The 27,317-nt window shown below is 41.9% G+C and overlaps 1 protein-coding gene and 1 long non-coding RNA gene across 7 annotated transcripts in view; both read left to right on the top strand.

Annotated features, from left to right (window-relative positions):
- Positions 1–27,317, top strand: part of MCTP1 (multiple C2 and transmembrane domain containing 1) — a gene marked incomplete at its 3' end in the record, with an annotated part of 270,851 nt that overhangs the window by 20,503 nt on the left and 223,031 nt on the right. The window lies entirely within an intron of this gene.
- Positions 20,741–27,317, top strand: part of LOC308185044 — a 34,474-nt gene continuing 27,897 nt past the window's right edge. For 2 of the 3 annotated variants that reach the window (XR_013943084.1, XR_013943085.1), the window contains exons 1-2: positions 20,741–25,658; positions 25,811–27,072. This is a non-coding gene — a long non-coding RNA (uncharacterized lncRNA). The remainder of the gene's footprint in view (positions 25,659–25,810; positions 27,073–27,317) is intronic. The other variant, XR_013943083.1, reaches the window with a different exon arrangement.

The raw sequence follows: 27,317 nt of genomic DNA, 5'->3' as shown, positions 1-27,317 counted from the left end.
TAATGCAGTACGCAGAGGAAGCCAAACTTTTTGGTGTGAGGATTTTTCTGTAGGATTGGCAGGGATGAGGGGATTTAACAGGACCTATTTACTGTGGAAAACACTGAACAATAATAAATAATTCCATGATGCAATTTTTGTACAAAACGTAGAACTTTCAAGAGAAGTTTCAGTTGGAAATACAGCCATGGATATCCATGGAAATTAGGAATAAAACTGATTTATGATGTGTTTACCTTTTGTCTTTGAGTTGGAGTACCTTTAAGCAAGGATTTTATACAAGATAGAAGAGCAATGAATAGGGCAGACCAAAGCTACTATATATTGAGAAGCAGAAGGTATGTATCATAAGGTTCTTTGTGTCCTATAGTCCATGAGAATTTGTTCTGTAGGCTGCACACTTCAACTATCTCAATAAATAGAATTCAAAATCATTGCATTTTTAGGTCAGAGCTCAACTGCGGAGTTAGATTAATCTCCCTAATTTATTCCTTTGTGAACATTCATTACAAAGCTTTAGGAAAAGGCTTTGACTTGTAAGGAAGAGATGAACTAAAAATATCGGAGATGTAGTTCAATCCCTTGTAGATAACTTGCTCTAGGTAGGAGTTGTACAGATTTTTTTCTCCAATTCCTTAATTACTTAAGCATCATGAATTTCATGTGGTTTCACTGTGCCTCCAGTTAAAATGTTCTTTTGTTCCTCAAAGCCTCAGAGTCCTGGGTTTTGAAGGAGTTTGGTGCTCTTCTGCAAATGTTTTTCCAGGCAGGTGTGCACAGGCTTTCCAGCTGGCTTCCTGGGTGTCAGTGCTGTCGATGAAATGAAGTCTCGTGGTGGATGATTTCTTTTCCCTTCCCTTCATATAAAACTTGAACAGTGTGTTTGAAACCAAACCAAACCAAAACCCTTCTTTTTGTGGAAGTTAGAATGTCTGATACATTATACAGACTTAACTGAAAACCGAAGTGAGGCAAGCTGTGTGCTGGAGTTGCGGAGGCACTGAAATTCTGTCTACCCACATATGTTGTTTCCTGCTTGTATCTAGTGGATAACTACCTATGTAACCATTTAAAATGCATATGTTTTTCATGTATTTTATTTACGCTGATGATACTAAATACTGAATGTGGCAGTAGTATGTCAGTAGAGTTTTGAGGAGAGGGGACTTTAAAAAACTTCTCATTGTGAGTGATGAAATACTGAGCAGTATCAGGTAAATGTTGCACATAACACTAAATATCGCAGAACTTTAACACGTTCTTTTAAGATAACATTATACGGCTAACGTGGTGGTAGCAGATTGTAGCAGACAAAATGAAAAATAAGTAAAACCTGTTTTTAAGGAGAAATTTTATTTTGAAGTACTTTAATTTCTCCAGGGAAAGTATTTTCAGACTACCCTACCCCATTTATGCACAGAGACAGCAACCGACTCTGAAACCGGTAACCTTTTTACCTTGGACCAAGAATATGATTGTATCAAAAAGCCACAAGTGTTGTGATACATCAAAAGAGAACTGATTTTATGTGCAGTACACCAAGCATACGCATGCAATGTTTGATAAATTTCAGAATGTTTAATGCCAAATTTAAAGAACGTACCACGTAGAAGTGCTGTTTTCCTCGTAGCGTACACACTCTATTCCCAGCGACAGTGTGAAGCCTGTTTAGGCAAGCAGTACTTTTTAAACAGGCGTGGGTCATGTAAGTTCTGACATCCGTGTTTTAACAATTCAGTGGGACACCTGGTTTGGAGAAGTGTTCAGCACCTTGTGTTACAAATGGAGCTGATAAGGGGCCTGAAGTTCGAAAAATCCAGCTCTTTATTTAAGCTCTGAAATACAGGCAAGTCCACCTCAGGCATTCATTTGAAAAACACCAGTTCTCCTGTATAATTTCTAGTCATTGTTAGGCCGTACTTCTGCTGAAAAGAAAAATGATTCTTGGAAAATCCTGTAGCTGATCCAAAGGATGCTTTGCTGCCTTGCAATTTTAATCTGAAGAGATACATTGGCAGTCCGTGGCGCTAGCAGTGATTGCAGAGAGATTTTATATATAAACATGAATTTTTCTTTTAATGCAACTAGTGGTTTAATGAAAGAGCAAAACGGTAATGGAGAAAAATGAGGACTTTTCTCAACAGATCAACAGATTCTTCAGATAATCATAAGCTTTAGTCAGTTACTGGCAACCTTTGTGTTCTGTATGTGAAGGAAGAAGACTCTGTTACATGGGAAATACCTTTTGGAGCAGCTGCTCCAGCTGCCTATTAAAAACGTAGCATGGAAGGAGAGAAACCTGGTGGCAGGAGGGTGACACAGAACAGGGGATTGCAGAGTCACATCCAGGACGTGCAGCACCCCCTTGTGCAGCTGGAGCTGCTGGCTTGCTATGGCCCCGGCGAGACTGGGTCTGTAAAGCATCACTTGCGGAGCTCCTTCTTGGAGCCAGCACCTTGGGGAGGAGGATAGCAGAGATAATAATAAAAAGGATAGCAAGGTAACCTTGCATCCCTTCACACGGGCCTCCCATTAGCCTGGGGTGCTGTCTGTGGGAGCTACAGGGCTTTTTTTTTTTGCTTTTTTTTTTTTTTTTTTTTAAATCTCATAAGGCACGAGAGGGATGCTAACATACCAGAGCCGGAGTTACCTTCGTGGCTATGGCCGGTGCGTGGGGCAGGGGTGTTTCCTCCCCGTGCCTTTCCTCCTGCCCTCCTCTGCAGCAGCAGGACCACGCGGGGAGTGTGCTCTTGTACTGCGTGGCATCACGCGTGGCACGATTGCCCAGCGCTGAGGGTTTCACGGTATGACGAGTGTTTCTTCAGAGCTGTCTGCATCTGCAGCGCCTCGGGGGATTATTTCAGAATGCAAAAGAGAACCCGCGTTCAAAATCTTTGGGAGTTCCCGCTTTGCGCAATCCCTTCTGGCTGTTCCAAGGCCTGACATGCTTTTTAAGCAATTTCTGTTGTTTACCGCAGGGGCTGAACGGTTTCCTTCCTGCTCGCTGGTCAGAGTTGCCTTGTGGCACTGTCTGCCCTGAGGTGGGACGTATTCTTCTGGACCACATCTGATTTTTGCATGGGAAGTTTTGAAAAGGGCCTCATGGGGAAATGGGGTTGGGCAGGGGCTGGGTGTAGAAGAGGAAAAGGCAGAGAAGAAAAGAGCCAAAAGGAGTTATTCTCGAGTTTCTTCCCTCTAGATTTGTTGGTATGTTCTCAGCTCTTCGCCCCTCCCCTGGGATGCCTGCCTACAGCAGAGTCTCTCAGTATGGGATCAGAAACTGATTTTTAGAAGAAATGAGATGGCACAGGCATCTCTGTGGGAGGCTAGAATAGATTTTTACATGGTTCTAGTAGTATGCTCTGATTAAAAAAGCCATAAGATAACTGAATCCTCATTACAGTTTTTAACTTTTTTTTTTTTTTTTTGGGGGGGGGCGGGGATCCTATCCCCATTTTGGAGGAACCCATATCCAGATTCACAAAACTACTTCTGTTAACCCAGACTTCTGTCTTTGCCTCTCAGTTACTTCAGGCCTTCAGAATTCAAGTCCTGCTGTGTGATGTTGCTGTCACGGGATCAAGCGGCTGGGACGATGATTCCTGCTTACCCTGGTGAATTCCTCACACCCGGGGCACCCCAGCCCTTAAGTCTGCATTGTAAGAGGAGTTTGCAGGTGAATAGGCAGCTGTACGTTCTGGCAGCTCCTGGTTTGCTGAGGCCTCTCCTTCAGCTGGAAATCAAGCTGTAAGTTGAGACTGCTTTGAGGAACAGCATGGCTGGTGTGGCTGGCCACAAGCTGTGAAGTTAACAAGCGGTGTGAAGCTATCTGCAAGTCCTTGGTCATGCTGACCCTGTAGCACATTCTGCGTGCCGGTCAGGACCTGGCCTTAAAATTTCCTTCACACGCAGAAGCCATTTTTGCATGAATTTGCATTTTCTGGGGGTGCTGTTTACATGGATGTTACCGGCCTGTGGTCTAGCCACTTCGTATGCGCGTGCAGGGTATAAGTTGTTAAAGACGTCCTGGGGAGCACACCTTTACAGTGCTCACGGGCTGGGAATTGTCAGGTTCCTTACAAAAACGGAGCATACCTTCTTAGAAACATTATATAAACCGAGTCACAAAACTAGAGGTGCTTTTCAGAAGACCAGATGAATTGGATATAAAGATGATTACCTAGAAACATGCAGACCAGAAGTGTTGTTCTGTTAGGACGTAGATTTAGACTTACAATAACCACCGCACGCGTTGAGAGTGCTCAAAGAACTAACTTGGGGGGGGGCTGGGGGGAGTAATCATGCACTGCTTGTGTAGTGCAATCTTGTGCAGCCATCCTAGGGCGTTCAAGAATGACTCATGGTTTTTTTGAGTTGCAGGCTTAGAAACTGAGAGTGAAACAGATGTTTTATTTTGGATGCGTTCTGAGGCTTTTTTTGGACTTTCAGGAAGCGTTCATTTCTCCATTCTCATTTCATTTCAGAATCAAAAGCATTGCATTTTTAATAAACATGTTTTTCTTAAATTAAAAAAAAAAAAAAAGACTCTTTTTAACCTAAGGTTTAATATTTCACTGTGATGTATTGATTCTAGAAGCTCTGAAGAAACGCTGAGAATATTATGAGACCTTTGCAATCATTAAATACACCAACATTAATGAAGGATTAGGTCATACGGTGGTATAAAACTATTGCATATGGTTATGTTAGAAGTGTCTGAGAAAACCCAAAGCTGTTAGGTTCTGTATTTGTGTGGTTCTTGAGTTTGTTGGTTTTTTTTCTTATTTGTTTGTTGCTTTGTATGTTGTTTTCTTGTTGTTGTAATTCACTGTTAGCTGGTGGTTGGTTTGTGTATGTTGGCTGATTTATCTTAAAGCATGAAATGACTTTTTCGGAAAGAGAACAGGAGGAAAGCTAAACCTGAACTATTCACGCTGAAGTAATTTATGAAAAGATTTATGGGGGAAAATGAAACAAATATTCAACTTTTTTTGTTTTTTTTTTCTTAAATAATGCAAAAATCACGCTGCAGCCATACATAACAATAATGTGAGCCACAAGGAAACACAAACCATAGAGGGATACATTTATTTATGCTATCCCAGCATTAAGGGAAGTGTTGTATGGGTGTTTATTACATAGCCTGTATTTAATCTCTGTGCTGGCCGAGTTCCTTTAGTACTTAGCGCTGTGCAGATAACACAAATAAATGTGTGGGCCTGTATACATGTCATGTATAATGCTTCTTATCATTGCACACTTAGTATGTAGTCTACACATGCAGTGTAAATTGACGACTTGTAGATATGTAGGCTCTGGTAAGCCAGAATAGTGGTCACCACAGAAATGAGAGCCCAGATATTTGCTATAAGCCTTTAAGCTTCAGGATTTTTATTTATTTATAAGTTTTTGATGACTGGTGTCATGCAAACCTTTCTTTAGGTCTGAATGGCTATCCGTTGCTTGGAGCCTTGTGGGTTGTTAGGATAGCCAATGGGTCTGGTGTTACTTGGATAAGACCCTGTTTGTTACTTTATAAAGGATCATAAACAACTCCCTGTGCCCCCTGGTTTTGCTGGACAAAGTAAGAGCATAACAGACAGTATCCTAGTTTATAATTTCAGGCTAGCCATGCTAGGCATTACTCTTCCCAAAACTTTTTGGGCTGTCACCTTTTGTCTTTGTTTCTGTAATCCTGCTTCTGCCATAGGCCTGCAGCTCTGTGCAAATCAGTTCCCAGCTTCTATGCTTGTGTTCAACCTAGTCATGTGGCATTTGTCATCAGTCCCTAGAATTCTGTTTTTCACAGTTCTGGCTAACAAATATCTAACTCCTTTATCATTTAACCAGAGTAAGCGTTGCTGTCACATCTGCAACTTCACCAAGGCTTGTGCCTGCACGTAGATCATGCCTCGTTGAAACCATGCATCATTCAGCATGGCATTACCATATGCTTGGAAAGGCAGGGAATGCTCAACAAAACAAGTACCCTAAAGAAAAAAAAAAAAGCCTACTTCCGTAAATGGAAAAGTCACAGTGAATTTACAAGGAGTTACGCTGTTGGAAAATGCAGCCAGCGAGGTTACTAGAGCACATTTTATTTTACGCTTGCGATGGGCTGAGGATGTTTTCATGGGTCAGTTAATGCAGGTCAGCTAACAGCCATTTATTAAGCCACAGCAAGTCAAAAATACGTAGTTGTGTTGTCTGTGCATCTGTGAGATGAGAGAGGTGGAAATGGGTGTCCTCTGTACCTCAGAATACATCCACACAAAGTGCTGCTTCTGCTATGTTATTACGGATGTCTGAATTAATATCACGTCTGTGTAAGCAGGTGGTAAGAGGCTAGAGGCACCAGGAATAACTTGTTTTAATAGAGAAGTGGAGCTGCTTGCCTAAGTGGCTGATGTAAACTCCTTTCAATGTGCCCTTCACCTGGTTCCTTTCCTCCCTCTCACTCCCAACAATTGTTCGGAAACCTCATGCAATGAAAAATAATTGAATATTTTAGATCTTAAAACCTTTAGAAACTACTCCATAGACGATGGTGTGCATTTAGGCCCAGGGCTGGATGCAAGAAATGTTGCTATTTGTAGCGATCAGATGTTTAGCTGAAGATTTTGGGGCTATCTCAAGCTTCCAAGGTGGTGACTTTTCTGTTGTTGTTATTTTTGTGTGGTTGGTTGCAGCCATCATTTTATTTTTGAATGCCTTCATTTATTTTTCATCAGCTTTATCTTTGCTGCTTGCTGAATATAAGAAGGGTAGGAAAAAGTTTTGGATGCAGTAAAGTGAAAGCTGAATTTCTCAACCTACTTCATGTGGTCTCTTTTCTAGCTTTCAAAACCTTATTTTTTTGGTATATTGGTATATTTTTGGTATATTTTAGAGGTGTATTTCACCTAGTAAGTTCTAGCATGGTTTGAGAAAAGGCCTATGAGTATACTAGTTTGCATTGTGCCTGTGATACAAAGCTGTTTTGCTTGTTTGTGCAGACTCATTCTGAACCACAAAGAAGTTGCAGGCAAGGAATGTTGTTTTTTAAAAATAAAAGTAAATCTTAAACTTTTCTTCAGACATAATAATGTAAAATTTCTGTAGCTATCTGTAGTGCCTGATACTGGGCTTCCTCTATCAGTTGAGTCAAAATGTTTGTATTATTGTCTTCCTTTCAAGGTTAAGATGGTTTGCAGGCCCTCAGACATGAACAGATTTTTCACACAGTAGAAAAAGGATGATAATGCCATGTTTCTTATTTTAGTTGATACCAGCTGGCCATGAGCAATTTTTTGTGTGTATCCTAACTGAAACTAGCAAAACAGATATCTTAATGAACCAGGTCAGCTGGAGGAGCTGATTAGGTCATGTTGCTCTTTCTGGATTAAGCTGTTTGTTCAGTAGAACAGGTGTTTTTGCCAGTGGTTTTGAGCAATGTTACCTGACCTGTAAATTGAGAAGTATTTTCACTTCAGGTTCACTAGTTATAAGTCTGGAGGGGATGGTTTTTTCCACTTACTTTGCAGGATGTATATATATATATATATAGTATGTGTATATATATATATATATATATATAGTGTGTGTATGTATACCTTGCCTGTGTTTGCAGAGTAATGACAATCGCCATGGGGCTGGCTGTGGTTGGTTGCTTTCTATAAATGCTGCTGCACTATTTCCAGCACTGGAAAATAATTGTCATGCTTTACAACGTGACAGTTGACTGTGACTGCTGTACTCCCCGCATTGGTACGTGGAGATCACGGAGGCTGTCCGTATTGTGTCCATGAGCACGCCTTGTCCGCTGCCCAGCTATTTTTGTCGTGGGTGGTGTGAGTCCAAGGGGCCAACTCTTGCTTCAGTCCGTCCATCCGTGGAAAAGCAGTAAGGTGTCTTGGTTAATCCTTACACTACTCTTTAGACACGGTAAGGTGGGAACTGGCCAAAACACCTTTTCTGTCTTAATCCAGACGGCGGATCTCTGGATCAGCAGAGCAGGGCGTCGGGTGGTTTGGTTCTGCTGGGAGCTGGAGGTGCAGGCACGGGTCGGGCAGTGTGGCTCGTCCGGGTGAGTCTGGAGGTGGCCATTACAGGGTGAAAACATCCATTTACTGTGATGCCGTTCAGTGCAAGCTCCTGTTTGGGGTGGGAGAAAAGTCCTGCCTCCGAAAGGACCCTCTGAGTGCTTGTGGGCACGGCTGTACGGCTGCTTATTCTGCAGTGGCAGTCGTGCTGCTGAACTGATTGCTGTGAGCTCTCCTATTGCTAGCTGTGCTCCGCACGTCCCAGGAAAGGTAGGGGTGCAGAGCTCCTGCGTTACTTCAGTCGTGGCCTGCCACATCCGTGTCTCCAGATAAACGAGACCTGTGGGGACTGGGCTGCCTCTCTGCAGGTGCAGCCAGGGCTCGGCTGAGTGCCGGGACAGTACGTGTCCTGTAGGGACAACAGGGGAGAAATTTCGGAGGCACAAAATCTAGGGCACCCTCTGGGAATGGCACATCACAGGGCTTGCCTTGACGCAAGTGTGGGACTGCCTTGGAGGGGGAACAGGACGCAATAACCAGGGCAGCCTGACAACTGCAGAGCGCTGCTTTTCTGCTGAGGAAAAAAGCGGTGTTCAAACCAACTTTATAGCAGGGCATTTGACATCGTCTTTTAACTTGCTCGCTGGTTTCAAGTTCGAGCTGTAGTTCCTCACTTTCCTCCAGGCTTCCCAAGCACGTGGCGCATTTCTGGGTGTCAGCGGGGAGCAGTGGGGTGCAGAGCTCCCCCTTCCCCTCTGAGCTGGGGCTCCTTGCTGGGGGGGAGGTTTCAGGGCTGGCAGAGCACCCGCTGCTCACACACCACCGCCGCTGCTCCCGACGTGCCCTGGACCCTCGTGGTGTTCACCAGGGGCAGATTGCAGCTGGCGCTTTGCGGCTGTGAGGGCACTCCGTGGTACAAAATGCATGGCAAAGCCCGTGCTGCAAGTGCTGGCACTTGCTCACCTTAGCACACTTCTCTGGTGCAAATCCATCGCCAATAACCAGCTCAATTCCAATGGCAAGCAGGGGTTAGCAGCGCTAGCTTCGCTTGCCCTGGGAAGAAGACGGATGCAGTTATCGGATGTGGGAGAAAGTATCCAGCGGGCGGCTTGCCAGGGCCGAGCGAGCAGGAGTTGAGGATAAGAAGTCTGCTTCGCTGAGGAGTTGTAGCGACGCGTCCTTTTCCTGATAACTGCACGCATCTGTGTGCGCTTGTTTGACTTTGCTTTTCCTCTCAGATCGCACCGGCTGCGTTAAATCCTAGGCACCCAGCTGTACAGATGTCGCCCATGTTTTGCTGTTTATTCCCCTCGCCCGTCTGGATGGGAACATTGTCCAGAGCAAGCTTAGTTAAAAAAAAAAACAAACCAGCAGAATCCTTGGGAACCCTTCTGGCTTTGATAGACTGCAGTTTGAACATATCCCACCTGTTTGTTGTAGCCATAGCACGCCAAACCTGTACGGTCTGGATTTTCAGGTAATTCAGGCATTTCTGGCTGTACATGAGTTCTTTCTGTTCATTTCGTTACAATTGCAAAGTTACAGGAACGGTGCTTATGAGTACATACTATTAACCAAGGCAGGAGACAAAAGTGGTTGTGATTTACTTTTTTTTTTTTTTAAATACTTTTTAACAAAGCAGCTGGTGCCGTTAAGGAAAGTCAGACATAGGTCTGCATGGTGCAAACCAGAAAAAAAGCAACACCCTCAACCACAAAACCAGAAAATGCACTGCAAGCGTGCGAGTGAACCACCATAAGGAAGCTGAAGATACTGCTTGTGAAATCCAGGTAAAAAGATACCTACGAAGCAGGGAGGGTTCTCTCCTGAAGGTGGGAGCACCGCCAGAGCTGTCACCGCTGCCTCCAGGCTTCTGTCACCTGTCCGTGCCCTGAGGGACAAGCGAAGGTGTGGATGGCGATGACAAAGTGCCAGTGAGTGCCTTTTTTTTCAAGGATGAACCACTTTTTGGAGGCCAGACTGTGGGGTTCGGCAGCTCCCTTTGGTCATCCCTTGGTTCTTCTCACCAAACGGCTTGGGCTCCTGTTCAAGGTTTAGCCTTGTCGGAGGGGTGGACGGAGCAGGCATCCTACAGCAATGTTCGTTATGTTCGTTATGTTCGTTAGTCAATATGGCTGCAGCACGTTCTGTTTTGGAGCCAGAGATTAAAGAAGAAGTTTTGCCTGTGCCGGCAGCATTACCGGCATTACCTGGTGGGCACGGCCAGCATCTCATCCGCCTCAGTATATGTGGAGCAGCCGAATCCTCAGCAGCCAGAGACGTGTCTCATGAACTCTTTTCGCATGCCCTTCCTTTACGTAGGTGACAAGTGATGACTGGGCAGCCCCGTGTTGAATGATTAATGTAGAAGACTATCCAGCTCATGCCAGCCTGGACCTGCTCTAGCGGGTGCTGCCCACAGCTCTTCTCGTCCGCTGCCCCAGGGGAAGAATTTTAACCCTTCCGTCACGCAGCGCATCAGTGTGTGGGCAAACTGAGTCGGATACACGCTTCGTAAACGTAGTTCTGAAATTTCCACGTTCGGCCTGGTCGTGTGTCAGCGTTTGCCTACTGTTGAGCTCCATCTGGGCAGCGAAGACTCTGCAGTTACTATTAATGACGCTTATTTTCTTTTAGTACGGAAACTTGTAATTAGCACGATTTAGCTAAATATCTGGTTGATGATCTCAGTTGCACCGAGACTTGAGATTGGCTGATGGTGTGATCTGACTTCGGAAGTGATTTGGCATGCTGGTGTGCTCCCAGGAAAGCAAGAGATGTTCCTTGTTTAGGAAGAATATATTTTATTTTTTCCCCTTGTCCCTGGAAGACCAAAGGGGGATTGTATTTGTACTCTGGTGGATTCGGCAGTGGTTGCCCAGAGGGGGCTGTTTGCTTGGATACTGCACCTCAGATGAAGGGTTGCTGGTCTCTTTTTGGCTGCAGGGACCTCGTGTGGTCAGGGAGCAGGCCAAAGCGATGCTCACGTAGCTGTCTCTCATCGGAGCTTCACACAAGGCTGAAAAATTCTGCAGCAAAATTCTGGTTTGTAATATTAAAAAAAAAATTAAAAAAATCTGTCTCTGCCAAAATTGGGTTAAAATCTCGCGTTCTGCTCTGGCAGCGCTGAGCACTGGCAGGTGTGGAACAGTTGCTCTCGGTTCTTCTCCTGGACAGAGGAGTTCAGACGTTGCGGCATCGAGGGGAATTGCTCCCTTTGATTTGCAGGAAGGCAGTGCACGGAGGAGAGCTTCTCCTGGCTGCCCTTAAGAGTTTGAAGGGGAAAGCTAAAAATAAGATAAATTCATAACAAAAAGGGAAAAATGAAAGACTTTCATAGCTTCACTTTAATTTCCACTGTGCTTGAGTAAGAAGCAGAAACCCACAGAACTGGCGCCACCGATGAATGAGACAGCTAATTTGACACTGCGGGTTTATTTTGTGTTGTAGGACACCTAAATAAAGACACGAGATTGACTTCCCATATACCACAATCTAGTCAAGATCTAGGTGCAAGAAATAAATGAAGGAGTTTATAGAGAAGTAAGACAATGGTTGCTTTTTATTGAAGTGTCAACAGGAAGAATATATATATTTTTTAAATCAAATAGTGCCCTGTAGTACTGGAAAACAGATAAAATCAAAGACCAGAAAGTTCTGTCATACCCCCAGTATTATGAATTATTAAATTTCTGGAGGAAATAGAAAAAAAAAATGAAGAGAAGTCATGTACTTCAAAATAAATTCCTAAAAATAAGTGTGTGGTATGCTGATTGTCTTCTGAGCCCAAGAGGAAAAAATGATTTTAAATATCAGAGAGAGTAGGGTGGTGTTTTTTCTTTTCTTTCCTCAAGCATATTCTTAAATGGTAGGAAGCAAAGTTATTACCAGTTGATGTTGCTGAATTATTTAGATCTGCAAACACAAGGAAAAACACCTATTCTTAGATTTTAAGTTGTTTGGCTATTATGAAATACAAAATAATAATTAAAAATTAAAAACAAAAACAAACACAGTAGATTGAAACCTGTTGAAAGCAAGAAGATATCACAGAGGCAGGAAAAAGTGTGTGCCCTAAAATTCAGTGTGTTATTTTAAATATGGTAACAATGCTGAATGTACTCTCCCTCCATGCCGTAAATTCGTAAAATCTGATACTGACATAACATTAAACCTGTTGGAAGAAATGAGAGATGTTTTGCATGTGTATATATATAAAAGCAAAGGATTTCAAACATGACTAGGCTTTTTGAATAAGATGTAAATTATTTTAGAATGTTGATATGCAAAATAATGTTTTCTTACTACTGATTTACTACTTTTTTTTGAGCTCTAAAACAAATGGTAAAGATTTTTTGGATTTTTCCACTAATGTTTTAAAAACCAAACAAACTAAAAACCCTCCACCTCCTCCACGAGCCAAACCCACCACAACTAACAACAAAAAGCAGGTATTCCAGCTGTCCCCTGATACTTATGCTTTTAAAAGGCATTTGGGACCCTGAAGTCTGGGACATAAAGCTGACCAACAAAACCAGCCGCTCTTAAACTGGGAGTACCTGTCAGATTTCCAATACTGCTTCCCTTTGCCTAAATTTCTATTTATATCAGCTCGGATCTATGTGAGTTGAGTCACTGTCTGTGAACACTTTTTCCAAATGAATGCCACTTAGGTCTGTGATCCTTGTGTTTTTGAAGCTTTAATGAATAAATAAATATATATAATAATATTTTTAAAATGCCCCCTGTGCAGCTTATTCAGAAGTCGTGGGAAGAGGTCCCAGTGCAGCAGATTTGACATCAGAGAGTACCCAAAAGTGCTTTACTGATCTGTCCTGTAGAGCTCGGTGTCCTCCCTTTAATGAGGAGGTGGTGGCTGTGTGTGTGCCTGTGCTGACAGAGCACTTGGCAAGGTGGAATTCTGGATCAGAAAGTCAGAGTTGTATTTGCCAAGGTTTCCTAACTGTCTGCATCTTTGCATTTGGGTGAGCTGTTCTGGAAATAAACACTTAGCTTCAGCCCAGCACTGCAGGTTGAGTTTTGCTTTTTTGTCAGCTGAGAGAAGTGGAAATACAGACTGATTACCATGTATATGCTTGTTTATGAAGAGCTTTTTCAGGGGTGTTGTTCCCGGGCTATATTTTCTTTTTCTTATTATGTTTTATGTAAGGTATGTAAGGTATTAAAAAAAAAATAAAAAAAAATGCAGGGAGCTTCTCACTGACTGTGAGACTGGGCTGCACCGTGTCCGAGCTCCGTCTCCACACTGGGTGCCTTGGCTCTCTGGCCAAGCTGAGCTTGTTCGAAGGTCACAGCTGCTGTTGATCAGCCAGAACTTAACAAGAAGTCAGATCTCTGCTCGGACCGCAAATGGCAGAGCTCGTTCGTGCTTTGGTCTGCAGAAAAACACTGCCTGAGCAGCGCTGGGTGCGTGTTTGTAAATTCCGATTCTGCAGGCTCCGGCTAATCTCGTTGTTTTGTCCAGCCTGCAACGATAAAAAGCCTTCTCCCGGCTGCAAGTGCGACCATGGAGGGAAGAAGCTGCTTGCATGCCCCTTGCATGAAGGTGTACGGACGCCTGCGTGGGTCCAGAGGTATCGGCGGGGCTCTGCAGAAACGTATGAAGAAGGGCTCCTTGATGAGAGCAGTAAGTGGTTGGGGTGGGTAAGCCAAAGGCAGCGCGACGTGCTTCGGGTCGGAGCCTGTGTGAATGCCCTGCCTGCCCGGCACGGCACCGCTGCCCGCACGCTCTGCGAGCGGGCTTCGTTAGCAATCCCTTCCCTGCGGGCTGCCTTCCTTTTGTCTTTCGGTCTCTTCTCCCGTGCTCTTCCCATGGGGTGAGGAGTGGTGGTGCCTGTGTAGGTCCCTGGAGCACTGTCAGGCTTTTCCGGTGGCGGAGAGGGGATGCCGGGGGTAGGCGGGGGGCTGATGGGCGTGCTGGGGAGCCTGGGCGCTGTCACTCCCCAGAATCACTCGAGCAAGTCGTACCTTTCTGCTCCCATTCCTGTGATAACGGTATGCCGTACTCATCAGTGTCACAGTGGTAGTGATGAGTTGATTATTAACCACCGATTTCTCTATCAATTATCGCAGCTTCAGCAGTAAGATCTGGGCCTGGGCTAACCAGCGCGAGTATTTCTGCTTGTTCTCTTGGCGGCTCATCCAGCTGAAGCTAAATTCAGCTCCCTCCTTGAGCTACCTGCTTTCATGCTAATGTGTGTTAAATCTCGGCCAGCTGCAGCCACGGAAAGGCAAAGCACACCTGCAGCGGGGATCGAGCCAAGATTAGGAGACTTGATGCTGCTTTTGGAAAGCTGCGTTTTCTTGTTTAAATAATACCGAACTTCGCAGTTATCTAAAATGCAGCGCACTAAAAATTTACTACGCCAGGTGCCTGAAGTGGAATAGTCTCACAATTATCATCTTCACTTAAATAAGGTAATTCCTCCACAGCAGAAGTTTAATTTCTGATTTTGACCTCAGGCTAGTCATAAAAATAAATGACTCCAGCACATACAAAATTTTAAGCGTATAAGGTAGGAGCTACACAAATCTGTATTCTGGTGCCAAACAATAGCAGGGCCTTGTTTCTCCACTCCCAGAAGTATTTTTGATCCTACAGATCCGAAACACAGCAGGCGTATTCTGAATCTCTGTTAAATATATAATTAATGAAAACAGTGAATTTCATTGAATTTCCATAGCTGATGTATAGTCAGAAGGCAAATATTTTTATGCCTGTGCTGCTTCAGAGAAATTTTGATTCTGCATTTTTAACAATAATTTACAAGTAGTTTACATTAAACATAAACTTTATTTAGTATCTTTCAACAAATATGAATTGCTTTTCAGAAAGTGTGTGTGTTCAAAGGTACAGCTTGTATTTAACATGTGTAATGACTTGGACTTTTTCAGACTTTTTTGAAACGGGGTACTTCTGTTTATTTCAAAAGTAATGCAGTGGTGGGATAAAATAATTCTTCAACAGAAGTTATTTACAAGGCAAATTCTTCTAAAGAAACAGTAATATTCAGTTTTGGGAAGGAAGATAATCCTTCCATAATTTCTTATGGTGCAAGAATACCACAAAAACGTATATACTTGTCTTTATGTTACTGATTTCTAAATAATCTGTCATATCACAGAATTAGTCTCTGAAAGCAGATCTGTTCCAGATGCTGCCGGTTCATTTATATTTACATTCTTCTTCTTGTAGCGTGCCAAAGATACAGTCAGGACGATATTTGACTTTTTAAGTGTTTTCTTTATCTGAGTTGACTGATTATATGATGCATTAGTTATCTCATAATTACATGTATTTTGCAATTTCAAAAATTCCGTCAGACAGTTGGAAACAAGTAGAGCAAATGTTTGGCCAACTTCTAAGAAAAAAGAACAAAATGTATGTGCTGGAAATTTAATATGCTTTGCTAGCAGTGATCCTACAGTTTCCGTATCTCTCATGCTTAATTTTAAAGACTTTTTTTTCACAAGTTACAGGTTACAAATATTCTGTATGAAGCACCGCTCAGTCTCCCTTGCCAGATGTTTTGGTGATTAGTGGCAATGGGTGACTACAGTACCCTGTTGCCTGTAGGGAGAGGCTCCGTTTCTACTATGTTTTGTTTGGGTTTGTTCATTAGGAATTGTTGTTAAAGTCTCTGCTGCTGTGAAATAGGCTGTAATGTATTCACCAGTGGATTTATGAGTACATCCATTCCATGCAAACTTGGCAGCTAGGCAAATTCTTTGAGAGGTTTCTGGCCTTTCCAGGTGTGCTTTTTTTTTTCTTTTTTTTTTTTTTTTCTTCCCCCCCCCCTTGCAATCCTTACAGAAATATGCATATGTATTGGTATGTTTGCATGCAGGTGTGTGAATAAAGTTTATCTTCATTTGCATACTTCCCTGTTAAAACAGAATGAATTTGAAGGCTCTCTCCAGTTATATGGCTCTGGAAGAGCCTACTCTAAATCCTTTATCCTCTCAGTGATGCTTTCCGTGTTTTCAGTAGCTATTTTCTGTGCCACAGCCAAACTCCGAATTTCTCCTGTGCAGTCAGCAATGGAAACCCTTTCTCAGGGAACCGAGGAGGAAGGTGTGCCACGAGCGAAACCACGAGAGCACTGAAATACCCCACCGTCCTTCTCCGCCTGTTTTGGTGATGCCTCTGTGCAATGTAGGTGGCTGTGCTCTGTGCATGTGTTGCGTCTCTTCAGCCGTGGCCATGTGGGGGCATTACCTTAAGGATCCGGGACAGGCTTGCAGCAAATGCTTGCTTTCCTCATCATCGCTTTACATTAAGCAAGGGACGGGGAGAAGAGGTCAGCTTGCTGACTCTCAGAAACTGTGTGGATCTGGTAGGGAGAAACCGTGTCAGGTAGGCAGGTTTTAAATCAGGGTGTGATTTGTCAAAATCAAAACTCGGCAGTTTTAGTACAGCAAGCAAACTCCGTGTTTATGTTTGGTAAGGTACTTGCCAAGTGGGAAAATACTTGTACAGGCAAGATGCAACAGTAGTAGTGATGGAGAATGTTTTCAGCTACCTCTTTACTTTTCTCTTTTGTTGGACATAAAAAAATGTTTTAGAGAGACAGGGGAAAGCTCACACACGTGAGTAAGTTGGTATTGTTTCAGCTGTATTTAATGGCATCATTTATATAATAATTTTGAAAGAAACTCTATTATATAAGTTACGCTTCTGCATCCTAATGATCTGTTTAACTAAACCTACTAAAAGTCTTTGAGAGAAAACAGGTATTTAAGAGCAATTACAGAGCAATTCTATATTGCCTGTCACTTGATGATTATCACTACTAACATGATGTACTCTCAATTGCTTTTTTGAAAGAGGAAAAATTATTTCCTGTATTATAACTGTAGTTCTTGAAAATATTTTGAACATGGTTTTTCAGGTAACTGTAAAGACACAAGTCAACAGATAGACTGTTCTTTGTAACCGAGGAACAAAATATTAATCTAACTCAGTAAAGTGCAGCTGTAAGTCCTGTGGAAGAATGTGGGACCGCCACTGGTATTTTAATCTAACCTCTGTTCTGTTATTGACATCCTCTGCTTCTAGCAAGTGAAAACATGATTTTTTGTTTTGTTTTTATTTATTTATTTTAATGGTAGTTACAATGGCATTTTATAAGTGAATGACAGTGCTTTTTACTGGTAATGGTTTGGTTTGGAACTGCCATACTGTAGCAGTACTTTAATAAGCACCAGTAATTAATTCTTACTGTCGTAAAGTTCTGTCTTGTCAAGTGCCAACGGTAAGCAGATGACAGAAGGCGTTGCCTAACAGGCCACTGAAATCTTCAGTGAGAGTAAGGCGGTGTGTACCTAAAAACCAGTGCCAGCTAGCTGCATGTGCTACCTGGTTTCTTCTATGCAGACGAGTTGTTTGATACCATGTAGTTGTGGGAATTCAAGTTCTGTGGGTATAAATGCTGACATTTTCTTCTTTGTTCCTGATTTCTTTTTAAAAATGGAAATAATTATAAGAATATCTGAAAAAACATCTGATAGAAACCTGTCTGCAAAGTAGTCCTTGAAGTATTCTGATGAGACTATTAGATAAATTAATATGGTTCATAAGAATGTACAGAAAGGTCTTTTGAACTAGTTAAAAGTACCTGAGGGATGAATAGATGAAAATCACTTGGTCCTTAAAATTTGCAAGCAAATTTCCTTCTACTTTTATGCTTATTCAACAAGATTTTATTTCCCTATATATTTTGTTGGCTGGGGGAAGTAAGCACTGTTTCACATCTTAGGTTGTCACAAATGCTGTGCTTTGCCTTACGTTTGTATAGATGCACGCATATTTGTATATATCTGACTTGCTGAAAATTTTTAGAAACTCTTGATGACCAGATTTAGTCAGTAGTGAACATGTACTTGTCTAGGTACCCACTGCGTTTCATTGCTTCGGACTCTGGTTTGGTTGTTTTTTGGTATGCTATTTTAGTTTTTGGATTAATTTTTTTGGTTGGATGATATTTGGCGTCTTAGTGTAATGTCAGTGGTCTTGTGTGGATGGCCCAGTCACTGGCTGCTGTGTTTTCTGAGCAAATGTTGTATGGGTAGCATCCAGTCTCATCGGTAGGCTAAAGAAATTCCAATTTACATTGTCTCTAATTTTCATTTATGTCTGGTTATTTTCTTTGAGTCCTGCAGTCCTGACATGCTGCTCTATACCCTGGTACTAGTTTCACAACACTCAGTCCTCCATTCATGCTGAGATAATCAGGGTTTGTTGAATATTTTTGAAAAGAATGTGACTGGAGATGAGGTAAAAAGGGATTAATTCCAGAAACTCTTCCAGGGTTTGACAACTGCAGATTTTTACAAGATGTTGTAAAAATGGAGGGGCATGTTTATTTAGGTTTGAGCCTACCTTTTCTTGTTGGAGATTAAGATTTGTCAGCATTTCAGTCTTAGTGTTTCTAGGGTATTTTTCCTCTCCTTTATGTTCTGTGTGCAGGAGGAGGCATTCTATTGTTATTACTATTTTTTACTAAGCATATACAAGGAATACAAATGCAAACCTGTGAATATCACCCCTACGCACATTTCACACCGAGCACACGCTACCCCTTTGGGTAGTTGCAGGCCACTGCCCAAGTCTGGCTCACCTTTGCTTTTGTGGAGGGAGCTGTAAATTTAATTATTCATAATCAACAGCTTTAGCGTGAGGTCTAGATAAGTGTTAGCTTTAGTCATTTGATGAATTATGAAAAATGCCAATTAGGGCAACTGTGTGCAAAGAACCGCAGTAGACTTTTTTTGAATGTGTCGAAATGTGTGTGCAACATGTAATGTTGGAGTTCACAATTTGGTATTGATGGCCTGTATCATTTTCTACTGTGACTGTAAGAACATTTTCTCATTAGAGATCATAACTAATATGAGGTTTGTAACGTAGCTTGTCATAATTTTATTTTTGCCTGGGAGCAGAAGGTGGCCTAAATTATGTATGTTCTAGTGGCTGCTGAAACACAAAAATATAAATTGTTAAAGAGAAATCTATACGAGAATTAATGCTGGCAGTGGCCAAATGTTGACACACAGTTCTCCTGGCAGGTATTGTTATTCAAATGAGAATGAAAGAAACTTAGTGGCTTCCTATTACAACTCTGGTATATTCATGTACAGTAGATGCCAACCGAAGTCTGCAGCTGGTGCTTCTGTTGGCAGAGATCTAGCAGTATCGTTCAAGCATTTCAGGAAAGGAAGGGGTCTTTAATGCTTATGCTGGGGACGTCTCTCAAAAATGCTGTCGAAATGTGTAACCTTGTAGTTCAAGGTTCAGTCCTCTCCTTTTATATCCGCTGCACCAGGACGTACTTTGCGGAGCCATCTGCCACCTGCCCACCTGCGGCGTACCGAAGCAGCTCCGGACCAGCTTCACGAAGCGCTGTGATCAGGAGGAGGCCTGGGGTGACAGGTTTGGGGCCAGGGGAGGTGGGTGGCAGAGCCGTGATACCTTGCTTTGTGGCTGGTGATCCTGTGCTGGAGTGGGAGATTTAAGGCATAAGTCTAGCCTTCGTCTTCCGTGCCTGTGACAGCATTAGAGGGAGCTGATCTAATAGTGCACAATTATGTCTAAAGATTTTTTTGAGGCACAGTATCATTAAAACTCATGTTAAAAATAGTCATGCACAAAAAGTAGTCGTTTTCTAGCATCACTGAATAGAAATATTTCAACAGAAGGTATTGAGGGCATCCCATCGAAGGCTTTTCAACACTTTATTTAATGATTTAGAAATAAATACATTTGCTGTTAATGAAATTGGCAGACAACAGATTGTGGAAAGACGTAGATGACAGTTTGAGTGACTTCACACAGTAGCCTCAAAACAAAACAACAACACTTCCCAAGTACAGTCAAAACTGCAACTTGTCTATACACTGAGGGGTGAGGAGTGCAGATCTGACCTCAACGAAAGTGGTATAGAAACCTGGAAAGAAGAAATTATAAAAGGGATCTAGAGGTTTTAGCAAGCTATTCAGGCAGAGCGCCTAGTGTAACATCACAGCAAAATGAGCTGAAGTGGCCTTGAGATTTATAAAACTGAAAATCGTGACTGCAAGGAGAGCTGGTTTTACTTCTGATGTCCTTCTCAGCTGTGCCTCACTCAGAACATTGCGTGCAGCATCTGCGTTTTTAGGAACATGTTGAAAATTAGAGCCTTGGGTTGTCAGAAAAATGATTTGCAGGCTGAGGAAAATGTCAAACAGAGAAAACCTTAAAGTTCAATGTGCTTAGCTTACCTAAAAGAAGGTGGAGAATGGTTTTAATCCAGGAGCACCTCAGCAGAGCAAAGAGGATATCATCTTCGGTAGATTTTTTCCTGGAGGACTACTCGTGGTGCGAGCAGGGGAAAGGGAGTCAGTGAGCAGGCGAGAGCCTGCTCGTGGAGCGTTACATAAAACTAGGCACGTCAATCAAGTGGTAAAGAGAGATCTCTGCTTTTGGTTCTGGTTATGTAAGGCCTGAGAAGCTCGTTTCTAACTTAACAGGGTGATTAGCTTTGAGAACGACTTGCCTAGGTGCACAGCAGGCTTGCCATCTTTTTGCATCTGGAAGACGTTTGTCTGCAGAGCCTGATGGGCATGGTGGCAGGCCAGAGCGCTTCGGAGTGATCGCAACCGTCAGCATGGATCATTCCGTAGTCCTGTCAAGAACACGCTCTGAAATCTGGGGGGTAAGTGAAAACTTGTGGAAACCTGAAAATATCTGAAAATCTTTTTTTTTTCCTGGATATTTTTTATATTCTAATGGTTACACCATGGAGCTTAGAGACTCAGACCACGCTCACTTGGTCTTTTTTCATGAGTTGTATATTATATTGTACATATTCCTCTCCAGAAAGCACACAGTATCCCTAAGCAAATGTTAGTGGTCTTTTGAAAAGGCTTTCTTGTCTATACATTACATTTTTCCTGACATTTCTGAAAAGAATTTACATGTAGCAGTGATGGGGCTCGCACGACTTTTTTTTGTTGATGCCAGTGTGGCACTTTTGACTGATCTTCCTTAAATGAGCAGACAGCATTTAATCATATAATTTGTACACCCAAGTCAGAAGTACTTTAAAGCAAAAGAATTCGTTCTGTACAGTAAACAAAATAGTTATTTAGAGCGATGGTTAAGTCATTCTGCATTTACAAGTATAAGAACTTGAATTATGAAATATATCAGTCTTTTTTTAATTTATTCATGTGTGGTTTTTTTGACATTGAGGTATTGCACCTGTGTTCAGAACCTCGCAGAACTGAGCTATAAGAGGATGAATTTCATGTTCTCGTAAATGGATTTGTTTACAATTTGTGTTCATAAATCCCTGAAACAAAGGCATGCTGAACTTCAGGGGAAACGTGCCTTCAGTAAGCACCTAATTACAGCTGTGGTTGTAGTTGAAGCATTCTTATCTTAACAAAACAAAGGAGTGCGGGAAAGAGTAAAGTGAATGTGTAACACTGAAATGACACTACTGCTTTTTACAGAAGGTGAAACCAATTGGCATACAGAATGCCTGAGGGTAGTATATTTTGTAGGACAGAAACGCTGAAATGCCAGACTAGGAGGTACCAGCTGAATGCAGCCCTTTATATGGCTTAGGACCACGTTCTCTGAGTACATTCAGGAGCAAAGAAGCTACCTGTAAAATGAGGAATGTTTTAGTGTTTAACAGGATGTGCAGAGTGGTTTGGCCAGAGAAACATTCAAGTAAATTCACGTTCTTTTCTGACCTCAACAAGTGGGAGAGTGTTCTCCTGTGTCTTCAAGCACGGAAGCATAGGCTCTGAAAACTGGCTATAACTCTGTTTTTACATTCAGAATCACACTCAGTATGCAAGTAATTTTTAAATTTACAAAAAAGGGGGTTTGTCATTAGTCAGCATCTTACTGCCTGTAGGTGTGTATAGGTAGCGGAGTTGAAGGAGGATGATCCATGTTGATGTGTGACAGAATGAGCGGTGTTCTACAAATACTGCTTCTTAAGAAGCATTTCCATCTGTCATTTACTGAGTAATTTTATACATATTAGTTTAATTTTGCCTTTCATTCCTGCATGTTTTACAAAGAAGAGGCAACAAGTTTGGTAGCTGAGGTATTTCAGGCAAAGCCTTGTTTTGTTGCTGAAGTCCTAACAGATGTGAGGAAACACAGAGCAACATCCTACAGAATTAGTGGGTTTGTTTGCTTGTTTTGTAAAGCTAAACAGTTAATAACAGGAACAGGTAAAAGCAAAATAAAGATATGCCAGAAAGCTCCATCTTCAGGTGTGACCTATTGTCTTTTGTTCTACTTATGGTGTCCAATTTAGGCCTGATACTTTTGCTAGCACGGGGATTTTTTCTGGCTCGTACGAGGCATGTTTTTGAAGATGTTTGGGAATTCATCATAAAAAAAAAAAATGAGCTAACTGTAGACAGTTAATGCTTTTGAAATGATCTCCTAACTGAGTAGTTCCCTTCTGTGTGTCCCTGCCTGTGAACAGAAGCTGCAGGACTTTGGAGACATCCGTCCCATCTTTTTTCAGGAGTGGCTTCATCCGCTAGTAGATCCCTTTGTAAGGAACTCTAACAGGAGCCGTTTTAGAATATGTTCCTGCAGTGGCCATCGTCTGTTCTCTTCCAGTGTCTACCACCTGTAAAAATATAATGCGTGAGTTTCATACGGTTCCTTTGTTAGCCCTAATGTTAGAGGATCTCACTGGGATTGCCGTGACTGCTTTTGCCAGGTAAGGCAACCTGAACACTTTTCCACTAATTTCAGTCCACAGGTAATTTTGTAGTTAATCAAAATTTAAAGCAGTCTGTCCTACATTTCCTTTCTGCTTGTTAAGAAAATGGAGCTGTGGTACAATACCTTTTAACTCTCAGTTTATGCCACGGCAGTTGCATACAACTGTAATTGCCTAAAATTTTCTTGAAGAACTCTAATTCCAAAACCAGTCTGTTTTATTTTGTGTCCTTCCTTCTGAAATGTAAGCAGACTTAAGAGACTTCCCATTGTTTGGCCTGGTGTATACTTGTTGTAAGTTAATATAACAAATTCTAAGCATCTGTTTTGATATGTTTCTGCATTTTCTGGGCAGTAGCTATTCTGCTTTTCAACTTGCATTTAATTAATTTTATGCCTCTAGAGCAAAGGATTGAAAATAGCAATCCCAACCCCTTCCATGTCTTGCACAACTCATTAAACAGTTACAGTAACTGTTTTTAAACTACTTTTAGTATGTGTGTCAAGCTCACATTAAATCGTCTTTAAAATGTGTATGTGTGTAATGAACTTTGTCTATTCATAAACAAAAGCATCATGTATTCAAAATGAGTGGTATATTAAAAAAAAAAAAGCAGAGGTAATGCACCCCTGTACATTTAAATGATATTTAAAAATTCACGTTCTCTCAGGAATTAGGTTTAACCGAATATTTGATAAAGACTCCCCAGACTCATACAATGTTCTTCTCCAGTCAGTTCCTTTCAGAGACAATGCAGACTGGGAGTCTAGCTTCTAAGAGCAAGTATGTTTATTTTTAATATTATATACTTGAAAGCAGAGACTTGGAAAGGTTTATAAATGAATACCCTGATGTAATTCAGTGCTCGATGAAGGAAAAAGTCCCGAAGGAAACTGGACTGGGGACAGTTTTATTCCCTCTGTATAGAAATGTGTACAACTAAGCTTAAATGGTTTCAAAGTTCAGCTCTGCTGAGTGCTGGCTGACACGTTTTATTCAGTATATATTGGTGTTTTGCCTCTAATCAATTCAGTTCTTACTCAGAGCTTTTGGAACAGCCGTTTGCCAGGTATAATATATTGATATTTTTTCTTCTTTCTTATGACAAAATCTTAGGTCCTTTTGTGGATATCTGCACCACTGGAAGCTTTCTAAAAAATTAACAAATTAACTGTATGCTTGCTGCCCATTATTTACATCACAGGTGTTATGTATGCATTTCAGCATAGAACAATACGAATCTAGAATTAAACACAAGTAGTTTGGATAACATATTAAAGAACGTGTCTGTGAGGTGTCAGAATTTAAGTATGAAAATGTGTCTTTGGCTATTGAGCCTTTTTTATTCTTTTATAGAATTCCTATTCTTGGCGTAGTTAATAAGTATCACTTGAGTTGTAGCATTGCTGCTTGCAAGCTAGCCATCAAGTTACATAGTGCCCTTCCCATCTCCTAGGAAGAGTCTGCCTACCCAGAGGCGACAGCCCATGGCTTCTGCATTTCCCTCTGCAGTGGAGTGCGGAGGAGCAGCAGATGACAGCTGGCAACATCTTTCTGATGCAGTCTGGGGAGGGGCTCAGGTGTGCTAAGATGAAGGTGATGGAAGAGTTTAGCTGGGACACGACGCTGGTTCCCAGAGGTCCTGAGTAGTTATCGTGGTCAGCCCTCAAAGCACCTTGCTGGAAAACTTCTCATTTGGGAATGATGAAAAGTTGATGATTCGTAGGACCACTAACCAGGTGAACCATTGGGAATGTAGGACGTCTATTAATATGGTAGAAAATATTAATATGGTCAAAAACGTGTGCAATTTCTGTTCACTTGAATGCTAACGCATAATATTTGTTCTCAGTAGATTGAAAAAAGGAGCTGTACTTGTAGCCCTGCTGAATAATTTTATTTACTCTTTCATCTCTTTTATTTACTCTTTCATCTCCTGCTGATCCCACTATTACAAATATATGTAGAGGGGAACCATACGGCTTTGCTGAATTAAAAAATACATATAGGCCTCTGCTTCTACAGGCATCATGTCTCTGCATGCTTGTATTTTGTCTGTAAGCCTTGCAAGCAGTCATTTCTATGTACATGGGACTGCAGTGATCTCCTCCCCGTTGCTAGCTCTGTCCTGTTTTCATAGCTTACTTGAGCTTCTTTACACATTGAATCTGTTTTGGATCTAATTCTTGATGGGTCCAAATACAAACAGCTCTCAAGAATTTCCTCTTGTTCCCAGATGTCTTGGCTCTCTGACATACTCTCCAAGCTCACACAGAAACTTTCCATGATGGCTAACCTGCCTCTCTCCATAGAATGTGTGAAGGAATGGTTCATCCTCATATTACCATGTGAACTCCCAGCACACGCACATAGTAATGCAAATATTAAAATGCATAATTACAACAAAAGCATTGTATACCGCCTGAGGCATGCGGGGATACATTCCTAAAGCTGTGAGTTCTCCCAGGAAATGTTTTAAAAATCCAGTTTTTGTGTTTATAACTTCCTAGTGTTATTTCAGGCTTGTTTTCTGATAAGGTGTTTCAAAAAAAAACCACCCCAAACCAGCAAACAAAAAAACATACACACTATTTAAGAGATGCAAAAAATGGGGGATACTGAATAGAAGAAACCTTTGTGAATTTTTTCAAGTATAGAAATCAACCTGACTAAAGGGGTTGCTTCACCTGCCACTGCTAATAAACTCTTTCAAAGGGAGATTTCCTATTCATCAGCAGCACTCGTGTTTCAGGAGATTACACCTTTCCAAACACTGCTGGGTGGGGTAAGAACATGATTAGCTGAAAGGCAGGAGAGCAGCAATTACTGACAGCGGGCCTGCATAAAAGTGATGGGAATAGGAGAAATAGCAGGGCTCGTTACCAATGTTAAAAATATACACAGGCTTCTAGGGATGATTAAAATAAGAAGTTATAGGGCTTAATATGCTAGTATTAACATTACTAGAACTTCAAAGCTGGGGTACAGACAATTCTTTGGTGTGTCTGCTGTGTGTCTTTGTCGCTAAAGGAGGCATGAAAATGCATGTTTGAGCTAAGGATTTACTTCGTTAGGAAAAACTTTACATGATTTTATCATGTTATATTATTTTCTTAGAAAGTATGATTTTTACAGCACTGTGTACTATTGCTCTCTAATCTTTTATTGTAAGAGTTGCTAAATATTTGTGGGAGCATGCCTTAAATTACAGTTATTACAAGAAATGCATTGGTTTATTTTTTTAATCTAAATCAAACTTTAAACTTTTCATTGTTCCTTGACAATGTTGCTGTTACATCAAAACTGTTGTAAAGTTACAGTAGAGCAAAGTGCTAATTAATTTAGTTTATTTTTCACATACTAAAGATTGAAATAAGCTAGCAAAGGCTGAGACTTTTGTTACAATTTTGTGTTTTACAGAAAGCTTCTGCTTCCATTTCTGTCCTTTCCTGTTTGCTTTAAATGAGGAAAACATTGTGGGATCTGAGGCTTCTTAATCAGGAGTTTAAGATGAGAATGTGTCTCTTTTAGCATCATTTGCTGGTTACCTGTTACCTAGAAAAGCAGAGTTTTCTCAGAGGAAGAAGCTAATTCAGAAAGAAAAAGAAAGAAGAGAAAAGTACACATTTGCCTGATTTGTTTCTGCAAATCTATGTAGGGACTGATTGGTCCAAACACACAGATTACGTGTTTCTAATTAACTTGACTGACCGAGGTGGGGGTTACAGGTTCAGGTTCCTCAAATGTGGTTATTAAGGTCCGAGACCCTGGCTGCTCAGCAAACATCTTTATTGGCGAGGATGCTGCAGGGAGAGGAGGGAGGCAGCACTTCCTGCCGCTGCAGGGAGCTGGATGCCTTGCTTGCAGGGTTCCTGGAGCCTTGGATGCCAAATCACGACGGGCACTGCTGTCCCATACTGCTGGCTCAGGTTTCCAAATCTGTAGGAAGAATTAAGCGATTGCCCTCCTGCGTTAGCATCTACTGTTAGGTGTATTCCCGCTTAGCTGTCAGTTTATGTAAGGTCTCCTGAGGTGGTTAAATTTCTTCTTCTGTTGTGGAGGTGAGACCTGAACTTGTGCAAGGCTGTGCATTCCCCAGGCTGCTGAGGGAAAAAAATAGGCATTGCAGTGTTGTTTCAGGATTGGCTTTGTTTCCCTTTTTTTTTTTTTTTTTATGACTCCCTCACTGTTGCTTCCCAGCACTTCCCACCCTGTTCCTTCAAGTACTTTCAAGGAGATGTCAGTCTCTGCAAGGATTGAGGCTTCTGCTTGTCTTCCTGTGCTTTTCTGCGGTAAGCGCAAAAAAGACTTGCAAGAGTTTCTGGGGGGGACGGAGGGACTTAGTGCAGGGTATATACAGCAAGCAGAGCTCAAGCCCTAAAATTAGAGGGGGCTTCTCGCACTCGGGCTGCTTCCAGTGCAGGTTTGGGAATAAATAAACGCATGGAGCAAGAGAAAGCTGTGAGACTCTGTGTAGCGGCGCCGTGCTGCAGTGTGAGCTGCAGGACGGAGATGGCTCTCCATATGCTGTTCTTCT

This window comes from Anser brachyrhynchus (assembly GCF_964034855.1).
Source record: "Anser brachyrhynchus genome assembly, chromosome: Z".
In the NCBI taxonomy this organism is placed as follows: domain Eukaryota; kingdom Metazoa; phylum Chordata; class Aves; order Anseriformes; family Anatidae; genus Anser; species Anser brachyrhynchus.
Note: the sequence above shows the minus strand (reverse complement) of the source record. Positions and strands in the feature narration are given on the sequence as shown.